Source organism: Microtus ochrogaster, linkage group LG2, assembly GCF_000317375.1.
Source record: "Microtus ochrogaster isolate Prairie Vole_2 linkage group LG2, MicOch1.0, whole genome shotgun sequence".
NCBI classification, from domain to species: domain Eukaryota; kingdom Metazoa; phylum Chordata; class Mammalia; order Rodentia; family Cricetidae; genus Microtus; species Microtus ochrogaster.
Window position 1 is genome coordinate 50017096 of NC_022028.1, and position 13232 is coordinate 50030327.

Sequence of the window (13232 nt, forward strand, 5' to 3'; positions counted from 1 at the left end):
CTTGTGACAGTTTCTAAAATTCTCTTTCATATTTTGTAAGCTAGCATCATCATTTCTCACGTTTTAAAATTCTTTAATCTGCCCACTTATAATCCTTAGTTTTATTGCCTAGGACTTTTAGTTAAATGTACAGGTTTTTTTGCATCAATATCAGTTGTTTGCCATTAAAATAAAACTTGTAGATTAAATTTCCAGAATTGTCTACCATAAAGCTAGCTTTACTACCAGACACTTTCTCCTTCGAGTTTCAATTTCCCATAGCTTTTTTTCTTTATTAAAACCTGTAGCCTTCTATTATAGCTGGTAGGATGTGCGTTTTGGATCAGATATTTGCTGCATTAATGGGAATAGTCTTACTCCAAAGTTGACCCCTCTCACTGTGTCTCATGTTTATCCTGTGTGAGGAATTTGAGGGGCTTGAAATGATAAAAGTAAAATTCTGCAGATCCCCAAGTGGCTGCAGTGGGCAGCAGGTCCCGAGACCATGCTGCAGGTCCCTGAAGTTGCGGCAGGCAGCAGGCAGTGGGTCCTGACAGCAGCCAGTCCCAGGCAGGGACAGCGTGGTTCCCCAAGTGGCTGCAGTGGGCCATGAGGGGCAGTGAGCCCCAGGCAGGGAGCTGCGTGGTGAGTGAGAGACTGACAGGGCAGCCAGTCCCATGAGGAGAGACAGACAGATGGGCACGCCATGAGACCACACTGCAGGTCTCCGAAGGTGGCTGGTCCCAGGCAGTGAGCCACATGCCAGGTGAGAGGATATTTATTTAGTGGGTTATGGAGGGGAAGGGGAGAAGAGCAGAGAGAGAGAGAGGCAGAGAGAGAGAGAGAGAGAGAGAGAGAGAGAGAGAGAGAGAGAGGAGAGAGAGGGAGGGAGGGAGAGGAAGGAGAGGAGCTGTAGCAGTTACCTCTCTGGGAGAGAGACAGAAAAGGGAGGGACTCAGGCTAGAAGCTGAAGATCAGCTTGCCTTGGTGGAAAGTGGGGAGGGAGTGGGCATGGCTTGTCTCATAAAGGGACAGGACAGATCATTACGTTCCCATTTCTTTTTTATAATAAAAAGGCAGGAAGTTAGACACCACAGGTTAAAGGAATTGGGGCAGCAGATTCTCAATACTGCTTCCTGCTTATTTGTGGGCGTCATCTTTGGGGAGGGGAACCTGAGAAGGCTGGGTGCTGGTCACATCTAGCATAGCCGATCTCTTTGCTCTTGTCTGGTGTTTGTGGTATGGAAATGTCTGATGCCTTTTATCCTGTTTAAGGTATTGGCAGAATAGAGGACAAGGTTAAGTGAAGGAAAAAAAATTTTTAGGACAGGGAATTGAGAGGGGTGTATCTGACTTGTTTAAGGTGGATTCTTCAATTTGGCTCCCTGGAACTCACAAGAATTCTTTGGGTTTGTAAAAAGAGAAGTTTTAGACATATGCATTGTATAAACAATGGCATATTTATGTCAGAATGACTGTGACAGATTATTTTGTACAATGAAAAGTATCTTTAAGACTTTGAAAGGCAATGTGAGAAAGAAATTTGATAACTTGTCTTTGTCTTCACACCTTTATAACTTGCAGGTCTTATATTTTATTGAAATTTGTTTGGGGAGGTTGTCCTTTTAAACTGACAAAAACCTCAGCTGTCAAACTTCATCAGAGATCTTTGAGAAGGGTGAAATTTTACTTGAATTACTGATTAAAAACAACAAAGAACTTACTTGTTTGGCACCTAGAGCTAATCCTCAGGGTCCTCCATGGTCACTCAAAGTCATATTTGCCTTTTACTGCTTAGTGGAGGGCCTGCCAGGCTCCAGAAGATCCTGTGGGCTAAGAAATCTGTAGTAAGACAAGCCTACCTTGACCTGAGCAGCTAAGCTGTTTATTCCAGTGATTCTGTCCACATCTGGAGACCTTCAGTTTAGATGAAATGCAGTTTTGCCCAGTGGTCAGTGCTTGGCAGTTGAAGCAATTTATGATGGATGTTGTTCTGTGCCCATTGTCTTCTCTCTTCTTTGGAGGAAGTAGAGTGCTGTTGCTAAGAGCTAACCTGTCTCTTTTTGTTATGAAAAAGTCTTTTAATAATTAAATATTTAAATGCCATATTCCCCAGATCTCTGAGTGGTTGAGGGCTGTTTATCAGGTATAACTACAGTATATAATCAGCCTTGAGAGCTGGGTCCAAGCTTGACTATACTGGCTCTCAACAAGCAAAATTTACACTCAAAAAAAGACAGAAAGAGAAAAAAACACTTGCAATAGATGGTTAACAGCAGAACTGACAATAGTAGAGAACAGCTCAATATATTTTAGATCATGGTTGGATTATATATAGAGTATTTTTTTATAAGTCTTAAAAGTACATACCAGTTTAAAACATGAGACTTATTACTTTGTAGTCTGAAATGAGATGTAATGAACAATTATAACATTTAACAGTAAACATAGATGCATTTGAGTTGCATGTATGAACACACACAGAGAATGAACAGGAATTGGGCAAAGTGGATGCTCTTGGTGGGCCCTACCAAAGGCATGCCACTGCACAAAACATTACAAGTAACCAAGTCATCAAGAGGAATTTAGAGACAAAAAAACATAAGTAAACTGGAGGACCAGGCAGGGTATACCTCAGTAAAGATGGTGGAACTTGGTCACCTGTCCTGGCTCTCAGCCAAGATGTGAAATCACCTGACCTGAGCCAGGATGGTGGCAAGGTCACCTGACCTCAGTCAAAATGGCAGCAGTCACATATTGTATGGAAAAGTAACGATTTCTGAGCTGCTGGGATTTTAAGCTTAATAATAAGAGAGACCTAGAGACATGATCCGCCCTGTTGCTGAGCCTCCATGCCAAAAGCTGCAGCAGACAGAAAAAGGCTGAAAATCAAACCAGCCGCCTTGTGGATCCGACCAATCTTGTTGGCAGCAGTAGTTATGGTAGGGACAGTTTGAGGAAACTCCTTCCATTTGCCTGTGTGCTGACAGTAGTTAGAAAGCTCCTGTAGAATATCAGTATCAAAGGTGCCATAAGGCAGCTCCTTTAAATTGTTATCTAAATTGTAAGGAGGCCATTTGAATAAAGATGGACAAGTGTTGGAATCTGTAAGTAGGGCTTTAAGGCCTGGGGGTCTTAGGGCCTTTTAAAGGCATCCCAGATGGGAGGCTGGATTGATGGTTTTGGATGGCTTGCTACCTATAGCTGAAACTGTGAAAATGGAGACACAACATGGCCTATAAGGGGACGTCTCCCCTCTATAGGTAGGATGTAAATCATCAGCAAACACTGCAGGGCTTGTAGGAGAGTGTCCTCTGCCTACAGGTGGGGTGCTAAAGCCTGACTGACTACAGTCGGGGCTACTCGGAAGCCAGAGAGCCACAGCGAGGACCACTGATGAGTGATCCAAAAGAAAAGAAAAAGAAAAAAAGGCAAAAAAAATAAATCTGAGGGCCTCTGGGCCCCCACTGAATACACTGTACAGCATGTGCAGTGTGGTGTGGGAGGACTGACTCCGGGTTATCCACTCACATTTTCAGCTAAGGGAAGCAACCCAGAAATGAATGTTAGCAAAGGGCTCAACTATAGCCATTAGGGCCATGGTTGGGTAGTCCACCCCTCCCCCCAGAAGATTGCTGGGAGCTCAACAGTCAATTCCTCGGGTTCAGAGAAACTGTTAAGCTGACCAAAAATGGGGGAAACTCACTAATTGAAGCCAGTGGTGTGCGTAGAAATTTCACTCAGGCAGATGGAATGGAGAGCTGTTGTGAAGAAGCCTGATTCCCAAGCCCAGGGTTCCACATGTCCTTAGCCGGCCCACCCGCCGGCCAGAGGGAATGTGGAGAGCTTGGCCTAGTCACAGCACCAATGTAATGGTAAAAGTAAAATGCTGCGGGTCCTGAGACTATGCTGCAGGTCCCTGAAGTGGTTGCGGGCAGCAGGCAGCAGGTCCCGAGAGCAGCCAGTCCCAGGCAGGGATGGCATAGTTCCCCTAGTGGCTGCAGTGGGCCATGAGGGGAAGTGAGTCCCAAGCAGGGATCCGCAGCCCCAGCAGGTGAGAGACAGAGACAGATAGGCACACCATGCAGAGTGAGGTTGGATATTTATTTAGTGGGTTATGGAGGGACTAGGGCAAAGAGAAAAACAAGTGGGGAAGGGGAGAAGGGAGAGACAGAAGCTGCCTCTTCAAGAGGGAGATGGAAGAGACTCTGGCTGCAAGCAGGAAGGAAGATCTGCCTGCCTCAGCAGATGGGGGAGTGAGTGGATGGGGCTGGTCTCTTAAAGGGACAGGACAGACCATTGACACACTGGGTGGATACCCTATGTATGTACCCTACATATGATAGCCTATGACAACTTATCATACTTTGGGGTTGGAAGCAATTTGATATATTGTCACAGGCTGTCAGTGAAACCATTGCATGACCTGAGGAGTTTCCCTGCCGCCTCCTCCCTATCAGAGTCTTTATGTTCAGGCAGCTGTAGAACTTCTAAATTGAAAGAAACAAGGTTGCAATAAGAGCCATAGAACTAGACATGAGGGAAGGCAGCAGAAAAGGGCTGAATGCTAGGGATAAATGTTTTGACCAAATGCTCCGAGAACAGTAAGAAGTTAGCCAACAACCAGTTCAGAATCAACCAGCGACCATGACCTGCAAAAGGGGGGGAGGACCTGAGCACCAGAAAGAACGCATAGTACCATTGAAAGAGCCAGTACAAATATGTGGGCGCAAAGGGAAAGGCAACATTTCAAGTGAGCGTGGATCATCCTTTGGCCCATATTTGACTTTCAAATGCAACACAGCACAGCTCTTGGCTCAAATAGAGTAAGACAGTATATTCTGAGCGAGACTCGAGTAACTGTGCCGTTAGTAAAATGTGCCAACATAAACTTGATCACATGAACTACTTACAGCTATGGAACAAAAGTCATAAAGTGCATGCCAGATACATTGAGAACAGTGGAGATGGGTCTCAGCAAAGCAGGTAAAACTGCTGTAGGTTTCAGATGTTATCTGATGGTGTGCTTGGATTTGGTGCCAGTGAAAGCTAGTGGTCTGTTAACACATTCCAAAGACTTCGCCTGAGAGTTGACCAGATATTAGATTAGACACAGACAACAAGTAACTATAAATGGAGCAAAGGTTGCCCACGGTAATTTTTGCTCTGGATCTACATTTCTGCTGTCCATAGTCAGGAAGTTCTGATCAGCCAGTCAGCCTTGTAAAATCTTTAATACATGTATAGCTTTTTTTCTGGGAACTTCAGTTCATATTACTTCATGCTTATGCTATAGCTAAGATGGAGAAACATACTGTTCATTTATTTTTATAACTCATACTTTGTGTAGATGAACTGAGTTTGTTGAATGAGTTCTTTGTTGATGAACCCTTTATATTATTTTCAGTCTTGGTACTACAAATGGTTTTGATTACCTTGTACATTTTGTAGGACTCTGAAAATGGCTTTCACAATCCAAAAGGAAATATACATGGAGTTTTGCTAAATACCCTCAGGTTCACCTTTCTAGAGAAGATGCTATGTGCAGACTCTCACTGGGGTTGTGTGGACTGCTCCCCTATAGCTGTACCAGTGGAGCACATTGTCACACTTTTGGGGTTTCACTGGTTTAGGTAAGAGATAGATCTCATTGCAGTTTTAAGTGTATTTCTCTTATGAGAAAAATCGAGCTTTTTTTTTATATGTTTAAGGGCCATTTGCATCTTTTTATTTTTTTAAACTGCTTTCTCTTACGAGTCTTCCAGATGAATAGGCTAGCTTTTAGAAGACCTGGGGGAGCAGTAAACATGAGCTGGTGTTAGAGTGGTGTTCAGCATTCCAAGAGCCTGGGCTCCCTTCTCAAGACCTTCTGGTGCTTAGGAAGATGTATGCTGCCCTAAGTCCCTCTCCTTCCTCGTCATTGGCTGTCCTCCTCTTCGTGCTTTTTGAGAAGTACCAACTAGAGCATGGAGCCAGGTTCTGAATTCAGGTATCTTTAAACTGTTTAAATCATGGAGCAGAGCTCTCCCGTTGGCTTTAGACCTGTGTCTACCTCTGCATCTGCCAGCACAGGACCAGGAAGACCAGTGGCTCTGTGTTGCGGTTCCTAGTAAGCCAAAAGCACAGGGCTGCTGCTGAAGCTCTGGGACCCTCATGCCTCCCTGCTGCCACCCCTGGTCTGTGATCTATAAACAGGGCATTGACATTGTGTTCATCTGCTGCTCTTTGCATTACCACTGAGAGAACTGGGCCACTTCCCACCTGCACATATGTTATGCTTTTTTTTTTTTTTTTACTTTTTAAATAGCTTTCTCTTATGAGTCTATCCAACTTCTTCTATTGGTAGAACCAGAAGTTAAACTGGTAAAGGGAGTTTGAGAGCTACAGTTGGCAAGGTTCAGACACAGGCTAAGCAAGGAGCTGAGAACAGATAAGAGGCACAGAAGATACACAACAGCCTCCTCCTCCAGGCTGTCTGCATCTGACTAAAGGTGTGTGGGAGACACGTTGACAGCAGTGGAAACTCTCAGGTTGGGGAATGACAGACAGACTGTGAAAGGGTAGGTGTTTAGTTGAGATGTGAAGGAATCCACGACACATTTTCTTTCCGGTAAGATAATGGCTTTGGGAAGGATAAATGATTTTTTTTAATGAAATACTTATTTATTTATTATGTACACAGTGTTCTGCCCACATGTATTCCTGCAGGCCAGAAGAGGGTACCAGATCTCATTACAGATGGTTGTGAGCCACCATGTGGTTGCTGGGAATTGATCTCAGGACCCCTAGAAGAGCAGTCAGTGCTCTTAACCACTGAGCCATCTCTCCCCAGTCCTGGTGTTTTGAGTTAGATCTTGAACGGAATACATTTTATTGAGCATAACATGCTAATTTATCTAGGAATAAAAGATAGGTAGCATGAAACCCAGCAGTGGTGGCACATACCTTTAATCCCAGCTCTTGGGAGGCAGAGGCAGGCGGATCTCTTCTGTGAGATGGAGGCCAGCCTTGTCTACAGACTGAGAGTTCCAGGACAGAGAAGGCTACACAGAGAAACTGTGTTTCACAAAACAAAAAGTAGGTAACATGTGTTTTCCTCCAAGGAACTGAATGTAGGAAGTAGAGTAGGTGGACTGTGGTTGTGGCTCATTTAAAGGTACTCTGAGATTGTAACAGTGTTTGAAATGGTGTAAATTTTTAGGAAAAGCAAACAGTTGGAAATCAGGCCACAAATGGTCTTTGCGTCCATTAAACTAGGGATATATAATAACTTGTGTGCTTCATAACTTTGTTTAGAAAAATGTGTCCTCTGACACAGAAACACAGATCCGGCCCTGGGGAAGTTCATTAGCATATGAAGATGAGAGTGTGACTAGGAGCTGCCAGCAGGCTGGGGGGGGGGGCTTGGGGCTTTAATGAAGGTAGTCGCCTAGGATGGCACCAATAAGTTTCCACTGTGGCATGCCAGGGGACTGTGCCTTCTCAGACCAATTCCTCAAACTAGATATGAAGGCTATTTCTGTCAGCGAAACTTAACTGTTGAACTATGGAAACCACTTGGCATTAAGTAGACACTTATTAAGAGTCTGCCAAGCATTATTTTAGACTCTTGGGAAAGGAGACACAGGTGTAGTTTCTGCCTGGGAGGATCATGTATGCTAATAGAGGAGAATGACTTAAACTGGGCAGGCAACAGCATAGGAAGCAGTGGCAGACAGGGCTGTTCCTTAGAACTCTAACTGTACGGTCCATTCAGTTGAGAACCGTCCTCTTCATGGGTGAGGGAAAATGCTGGCCTGCAGTATGATCCTACAGAATGGACCCATCGCTGCAGCTGCTGTTTGACTGTTTGACTGAGTGTGGACAAGTCTAGACAGTGTGAGGCTGGTAAGGAGTGACAGCGTCTGGGGCCAGCACGGAGCTTCCCAGCTTGTTTGTGCTGATCTCCCAGGCTGCTGCTGTTTCCGAGCCCCATGGACTGTGCATGTTCAGTCTGTGCTGTTCAGTGTATGCCGGTGCTGTCTGTATGTCAGGGAACATGCTGTAAATGGGAGGGAGGATTGGGGAGAAAGGATTTCTGGAACCATTGGAAACCACGGCATCACACACTTAGTAATGTGAGGCTGTATTTTTGTGGGCCACCGGGCAATTTAGGATTTGGAGGCTGTGGGAGTGATAGCTTGCTGCAGTAAATGTTTTGGGAAGGGTCTCCACACGACTGAACCCTTACTGCTTCATAATCCTGTGCCACAGGGTGAGGGTGGGTCACTGATTCATGTAAAATGAAGCAGTGGTATGGAAATGGGAGCCTGTTAGGTGAGCCAGGCAGGACACAGCAATCTTTTTGAATTTATTGGCTCATTAATATTGTGAAGATGGGTATGCTTCTTTTATAGCTGCATTAGATACTTGTCTTTCTAAGGACAGGAATCAGTACAGTGCTACAAGAGAGAACGTACTTAAAAATCACAACATTACCTGTGTAAAATTATCATAAAAACTACCTAGTGCTCAAGCGGGCCGTGACTGCAATTCTGCCCCCATAATGACAGGAAATGGTCGTCAGCGAAGCTGTTTTCCATGAAGCTGTGATGAAGTCAACTAAAATGGTAATAAAGCGGAGTGTGGAAGTGAGGGACTCGAGTGAGCTGTAAAAATGCAGAAGGTGTTAGAATGTTCGCCTTGGCATCTTCCAGGAATGAAATCTGTAAAATAGCAAATAGGAATTGATTGAGATTTCCATTCAGAAATGCTATCCTTGCAGTGGGCCACAGTGCAGAGAGGCCAAATGCCTGTCCCTCACCACAGCCCTGACAGGACGGCTGCTGCTTGGCTATCGTGATGGGTTTTGGTGACAAGGGCAGTTAGAAAAGCTTGCAACCCCACCTCCTTCCTTCTGACTTGAATCAGCCTCCCTGGGTCCATCTTCATGTTCCCAGTGTTGCTGTGGTGGATTAATGTTCAGTAGATGCCTGTTACACTAAAGAGGAGGTGCCTCTAGTGACCGCTCAGTCTGCTGGGAAATGATGAAACATACACGATCAGAGATGGTTTGTACTCTATCAGCAGCTTCCATATTGATATTGTATTCAAAATGACAAGTCTGCCCTCTTGGCACTGATGCTGCCACCATAAGGCAAGATGCTAGCTACCGCCTGTCCTCCATAGTGTCAACCGTCTGGTAGTCCATCTCAGAGTTAGCCTATCAGAAGGCACCTTGACTCAAAATAGGTCTTTCCATTGCCCATAGGGTGAAGTTTAGAGTCCTCACCCAGGTCCTCACTGTTTCGTGCCAGCATATTTGCCCCATGTGGTACAGGTCCTTGCCTGGCTTTCTATGCTCAGGCCTGGCAGGACTTCTCATCCAGAGACCGTGAGGTCTTCACCCTTTCCGCTCTTCTTTACGCTCCCCTTCTTACCCGCAGCCACTGCACCTTGTCCCTTCACTCAGGCAGTCTCTCATTAATTTTCTGTCTGTTGTCCCTTCTCTAGAACAAGTCTTCTCTACCTCTTTTTCTCCTAGTCTGTATTAAGTTTCTTTGGGTTCCTTTTCTTTTCTTTTATTAAAATAATCTTTTATTTACATATAGTAATTAGTAAAAAGTTAAGACCAAATGTAACTTGTATAGAAAAAATAAGGAATGCTTTATGAATTTTCTTGTCATCCATGTACAGCAGCCATGCTAATTAGTGTGTGTATCTTTCCAATTTTAGCACATGTACTGCTGGAACAAGCACTGTACTGAGTAGGTTTCTTTATTTGATGTTCAGAGATCTGAACGATCCTCTCAGACCACTTTTTTCATTTGTAACTATGTATTTCTTCACATTGTTTTCAATAGGACAGAAGTGGTGGGGTATGAACTGCTCCAGGGGGGGCCTGGATTCTAGACAGAATGCCAGGGGGGAAAGAAGGATGGATAGACAGATTCTGAGGACCAGCTCAACCAGATCCCATTTGCCACTCAGCTTTTGAATTTTTCTATAATAAGCGAGACAGGATCTCCCGAGTTTAGTGAATCTGAGACTAATGAGAACTGGCTGCATCAGTAAAGTTGTCTCATAAAACGGTCCTCTCCCTACGCCTCTGACCTAGAGCAGAAGGGAAACTGCCCCTGTGGCTGTGGGGAGGCTTGTTTGGTTCCTAAGCAAGAATCCAAAGTACAGAGCGGTGTTATTGCAGACCTCAGACCATAGCCTGTGTGTTCCTGTTCTGTGCGAGGCTCTCTCTCCCACAGTTCTCCTTTGAGCCCTTCGCTGGATAACAGCTCTAGTGTGTTTATTTCTTTAATGTGTGCATTTTTTTCACACGAATAAGGCTAACAGTTGTGGGTGTGTGTTTTGATCTTAAGAGCTGTTTTGTGCTATGAGTCATCTGTTTCTTGCTTCTCTCATCCCATATGTTAAGGACTGTACCTCACTGTGTCTCCATAGTCTTATGAGTATGATCTTGTTAGTGAATTTCTGTGTTCCCTGAGTGCTAGACAGCTGACCCCTTGTCCCCTCCTGAGAGTCCTGCAGGTCATGGTTGTTGTCCTCCCTCTTTGATGCACTCACTTCCCTGGAGAGGGCCCTGGTTGGCCCCAGCCTCCCTCCTGCAGGACCCTGTACAAGAGGGAGGGCCTCATTTAGAAAGCAGTCACAGGCTGACCTTGGCCCATGCTTCCTGATGACCTTGCTGCCTGCCTATGCCAGTGCACACCCCACCACCAGCACATCAAGTGTGTGGCTTTGCCAGTGCACACCCCACCACCAGCACATCAAGTGTGTGGCTTTGTGACTGTGCCAGCCATATAGGAGTGTGTCATTGTTTTTGTTGAAACTGACACTCTTATTTATAGTCAGTTTCTCCTTACTGCTGCTGCCCCTACCCTAATTCCAGCTACTGCCTTTTTCATAATCCCCATGGTGTGTCCACTCAGCAGTGGCCTCAAGTCCCCTCTAGGACATTTCACCGTTCTCCTGTCTCCAGCCAAGGTAATCTTCCTGGACAACTCACTCCTTTGTTCACAATCATGCAAAACTCACAAACTTTCTCACCTTTCACCTGTGAAAGGAGTGACATCCTAATGAATCTTACTGTGTTTCTCGGACACGTGTTGCCTCAACATGATCAATTTTCAAAGTAACTATTAGACCAGCTGGCTAATATTTATTTTAGAATTTTTATACCTGTTTGTTTAAGTAAAATGGACTTATTCTTAACCACCTCTAGGCTGATTGGAAAGCAAAGCTATATTAAGATGCCTTGAACTGCCGAGCGGTGGTGGAACACAGCACTCGGGAGGCAGAGGCAGGTGTATCTCTGTGAGTTCAAGGCCAGCCTGATCTACAGAGTGAGTTCCAGTGCAACACAGAGAAACCCTGTCTCAAAAAATAAACAAAAAAGCCTTGCATTGGTTCCTTTGATTTGTCTGGACAATAAAAATGCACATTTTCTAATTCTTAATCTAGGTGGTCTTCAGCATTTTAGCTATGAACTTGATTTGCTGAGCTGCCTTCCTGCAGGTTTTCTACCAGTACTTGACTAGGTGGGGATTAACATGTGCCTGAGACCACAATGATCCTGGTGGGAGCTAAGCCACTATGGGCACAGAGCAGTGGAATAGTGTGTTCCTTTTGTGTGTGCCACTGACAGCTGCACTGCAAGTTTGTTTCTGTTGTTATCCATTCCTCTTAGCCACAGAAGTTTGGATAGGTACATCGTGTCTATAGGGCAGTGAGGAACCCCCAGTTCCCTGACCAGTCGACCAGTCCTGCACAGAAACATGCATCTGGGCTTGACTCCTCCCACATCCTTTCAGGATTCTTCCCTATCCTTGGATTTCTGATTTTTATGGCTCTGGAGGGAAACTGAGTCATTGGAGCTTAAAAATAACAAGATTCCAGAGGGTGAGTTTGGCAAGATTGGAATAATGAGCAGCCCAGGAGCTGGGTTTGGGCTCTGTACATTTGCCAGATGCTGAGACTTAACTCCTGAAGGTAGGTGACTTCATCACTTAGTTCAACATTAGTGTCTGCACAGAACAGCTGAGAAAGCTGGGCCGTATGTACCCAGTCCAGTCAATTAAAACCACGCCCATTAGCATTGCATAATTAGTCTCTGGTCTCAGTCTAAGCTAGAACACAATTGGGATTCATGACATCCCCCATTCTTCTGAGGGCATATTACTTTAAACCATAATAGTAATTTTCATATCATGTTATTTTTATTTTTCAACTGGCTGAAGACATAGCAAATGCAGCGAATATTATTTATTCTTCAGACAGTAACTGCCTGGCACACACAGCCTACATAATGGCAATTAAACTGAGCTCCAGACTGACAAACAAGCTGTAAAGCAGAAAGGCAGAATATCTGTGGAAGATCAGTTATAATAATTTTATATCTGAGTGTTCTACATATGTGACATTTTGTATAATAAACAATTAACTGCCTGCTTTTGACATTTCAGAGTTAATGTGAGGGAAGTTACACAACAGACACTGTGAGCATCACCTCCCCTGAGAAGTGGCAAATGGCTATCAGCCTCCAGGTTTGTGAGGCCCGATTAGTCCTCGCTGCACATCCTGAACCTCTTTGCCACCAGCCGGCAGTTCATTGTCTTTGATAAACAAGATAATTGATATAAATGGAGGCGTTCTTCTCTAAAATGGTTTCCCAATTGCAGGTTTTTCAGGCTGGAGGTATAATTTTCCTTGTGTCCTATTACTGTTAATCTCTAAATGGATAGATTAGTTAATCTGCCTGCCTTCCACAAGAAGACACTGGGTGAGCCACCCCTCAACAAAGCCGACAAAACGTTGGGTGAAACTAGGGCACAGGAAAATGATGAATGTTCACGTCGACGATGAAGAACATAGGGACTTTGAGCAGGAGGGTTATAGCTGGGAATGCAAGGAGCATAGCTTAGAGAAAAGGAAGTGGTTCATCCTCTACAGGACGAGGACAGAAGCCCCGTGGTTAGCCAGGTCTACCACGGGGACACTGGGCACTCATAAGGAAATTCAACAGAGCCATCACATGTTTGTTTGCTGCTTTGTTGGAATGAGCTAGGCTTTGCAAAGCCCAATTTATATCATAAATTAGTATTCGGCCTTCTCAGCCCCCTATTGAGTAGCTTTCTTTATGAAGTGTTGAGGATCTAGCCTGCCGAAGAACCATGCAAGTTTGCACCCAGTTGTGAAATCTATTCTGAAAAACATGCTCGTGTGTGTGTGTGTGTGTGTGTGTGTGTGTGTGTGTGTGTGTG

General features: G+C 44.7%; 1 protein-coding gene and 1 non-coding gene across 2 annotated transcripts in view; one reads left to right on the forward strand and one right to left on the reverse strand.

The window, feature by feature from the left end:
* Positions 1–13232, forward strand: part of Btbd9 (BTB domain containing 9) — a 366300-nt gene that overhangs the window by 250371 nt on the left and 102697 nt on the right. The gene's annotated exons all lie outside the window — the stretch shown is intronic.
* On the reverse strand, positions 9610–9717 carry LOC113457589. Its single transcript, XR_003378138.1, has one exon. It is a non-coding gene; the product is annotated as a U6 spliceosomal RNA (small nuclear RNA).